Source organism: Apium graveolens, chromosome 6 (assembly GCF_009905375.1).
Source record: "Apium graveolens cultivar Ventura chromosome 6, ASM990537v1, whole genome shotgun sequence".
Taxonomy (NCBI): Eukaryota; Viridiplantae; Streptophyta; class Magnoliopsida; order Apiales; family Apiaceae; genus Apium; species Apium graveolens.
Genome location: NC_133652.1, coordinates 153,999,038 through 154,002,086, shown reverse-complemented (window position 1 = coordinate 154,002,086; position 3,049 = coordinate 153,999,038). Strand labels below are relative to the sequence as shown.

Below are 3,049 nucleotides of genomic sequence, written 5' to 3'. Positions count from 1 at the left end.
CTCATTACAATGGGAGAACCAGAAGAGAATATGAAGGCTTTGATGGATTACTCTCAATCGAAGATTAATGATATTCATTCTAGCATTGTCGGACCAGCCATCTCGGCTAATACCTTTTAGATCAAGTCGAGCACCATTCAGATGATACAGAACTCAGTTCAGTTTGGGGGTTCTCCGATAGAAGACCCCAACATGCACATCATAGATTTCATCGAAATCTGCGACACTTTCAAGTTCTATGGAGTTTCTGAAGATGCTATTAAGTTGAGGCTTTTCCCATTCTCTCTGCGGGATAAAGCTAAAAGTTGGTTACATTCTATACCAGCAGGGTCTATCACCAAATGGGATGATCTTGCTCAAAAGTTCCTAACTAAATTCTTTCCTATGGTCAATACTGCTGCAATCAGAAACACACTTACTCAATTTGCTCAGTAATCGGGAGAATCTTTATGTGAGGCTTGGGATCGCTACAAAGAGATGCTTAGAAAGTGTTCTCTCCATGGGATGCCTGACCGGAAGATCATTAACTGCTTTTATAATGGATTGGGTGCTACTTCTAGACCCATGCTTGACGCAGCATCAGGAGGAGCTTTATGGGCTTAAAGCTATGATAAAGTTTATGATTGATTGAGATGATGGATGCCAATGAATACCAGAACCCAACTTAGAGATTACCTCAGGGCAAGGTAGCAGGAATTCTGGAGGTAGATGCAGCTACTGCTATAGCTACTCAGCTTAAGGCTTTGACGATGAAGGTGGATTTTTTGGCGAATTATGGAGTTAATCAGATCACTAGTGTCTATGAGCTTTGTACCGGTGCCCATGAGACAGAGCAGTGTGTTATTTCTAGTGAATCAGCTCAGTTTGTGAGCAATTTTCAGAGGTCGCAACAGCCTGTTCCAGCAACCTATCATCCCAACAAATGCAATAATCCTAACTTCAGCTAGAGCAATACTCAGAATGCGGTTCAGCAGCCTTATTAGCAGTATGCAGCAAAGCAATACAACCCCCTGGTTTTCAGCAACTTCAGTCTAATGAAAAATCTGAATTGGAGGAGTTGAGGGTCATGTGCAAGAGCCAAGTGGTTTCTATCAAGACCTTGGAGAATGAAATTGGGAAAATTGACAACTCTTTGCTAAATCATCAACCTGGTACACTCCCTAATGACACTGAAGTGCCAGGAAAGAGGGAAGCTAAGGAGTAGGTAAAGGCAATTATATTGAGGTTTGGGAAGGTTGTATATTCTGAAAAATCTTAAGTTTCAGGAGAAGAAGTTGTGGATGAAGAAGAAGTACAGAAGGAAGCAGAAGTGGAACCAAGGAAGACTACTATAGAACACACTCCTCCTGATGGTAATACAGGGGAGAAACAGATCTATCCTCCAACTCCTTTTCCTAAGAGGCTGCAGAAAAAAAAGCTAGATAAGCAGTTTGAGAAGTTTCTGAAGGTGTTCAAGAAACTTCATATCAATATACCTTTCGTTGAAGCTCTTGAACAGATGCCTAGCTATGCGAAGGTTATGAAAGGTATTCTCTCTCGGAAAGTGAAGCTTGATGACTTAGAGACAGTTGCTCTTACGGAGGAATATAGTGTTGTGCTGCAACAAAAGTTGCTTCTAAAGCTTAAAGATCCTAAAAGCTTTACTATTCCCTGTACCATTGGAAAAGTATCATTTGACAAATGATAATGTGACTTGGGAGCTAGCATCAATCTGACGCCCTTGTCAATCTTCAAGAAATTGGACTTACCTGATCCAAAGCCTACTTATATAACCTTGCAGTTGGTTGATCGATCTATTACATATCCACAAGGCATTGTAGAGGATATCTTGGTCAAGGTGGATAAACTCATCTTTCCTGCTGAATTTGTAATTCTTGATTTCGAGAGGATAAGAAGATTCCCATAATCTTGGGAAGAATATTCTTGGCTATTGGCCGAACCTTGATTGATGTGCAGAAGGGTGAGCTTACTATGCGAGTGCTGGATCAGGATGTGATGTTCAATACCTTTAATGCCATGAAATTCCCAAATGAAAATGAGGAGTACTTAAAAGTGGAGTTGGTCGATTCTATGGTTACTTTAGAACCTGATCAGATGCTAAGGTCTGATACCTTAGAGAAGGCCTTGTTGGGGAATTCAGATAGCGAAGATGGTGAAGGTGATGAACATTTGCAGTATTTGAACGCTTCTCTTTGGAAGCGAAGGTTAAATATGCCTTTTGAATCTCTTGGATTTGAGAAGTTGAATAAATCTCCAAAATGCCTCAAGCCATCTATTGAGGAAGCTCCTACACTTGAGCTTAAACCATTGTCTGCACATTTAAGGTATGCTTTTTTAGGTGATGCATCTACTTTGCATGTTATTATTGCATCTGACCTTTTAGGTAGTGTTGAGGAAAAGCTCTTATGAATTTTGAGAGAGTTCAAGTCGGCAATTGGATAGACTATAGCAGGTATCAAGGGAATCAACCATTCTTATTGTATGTATAAAATTCTGCTAGAGGAAGGTAGCAAGCCTACTGTAGAGCAACAGAGAAGGATTAATCCGATAATGAAAGAAGTTGTGAAGAAGGAAATCCTCAAGTGGCTAAATGCAGGGATCATCTACCCTATTTCTGACAGTTTTTGGGTGAGTCCAGTTCTGTGTGTGCCGAAGAAAGGAGGTATCACAGTTGTTGCTAATGAAAACAATGAGCTCATTCCTACTCGAACAGTCATGGGATGGATAGTTTGCATGGATTACAAGAAGCTGAACAAGGCCACAAGGAAGGATCACTTCCCTCTTCCGTTTATTGATCAGATGCTTGATAGGTTGGCTGGGCATGATTACTACTGTCTTCTGGATGGCTATTCGGGTTATAATATGATTTATATTGCTCCAGAAGATCAAGAAAAGAATATATTCACTTGTTCGTTTGGTACTTTTGCCTTCAGAAGAGTTTCTTTTAGGTTATGTAGTGCACCTGCCACATTTCAGAGATGCATGATGGCTATCTTCTCTGACATGATTTGTCAGAATGTGGAGGTGTTCATGGACAATTTCTCCATGT

The 3,049-nt window shown here is 40.5% G+C and overlaps 1 non-coding gene across 1 annotated transcript; it reads right to left on the bottom strand.

The window, feature by feature from the left end:
* Window positions 1-399: 399 nt before the first annotated feature.
* LOC141669552 (small nucleolar RNA R71) lies at window positions 400-506 on the bottom strand. Its single transcript, XR_012553825.1, has one exon. It is a non-coding gene; the product is annotated as a small nucleolar RNA R71 (small nucleolar RNA).
* Window positions 507-3,049: the final 2,543 nt, after the last annotated feature.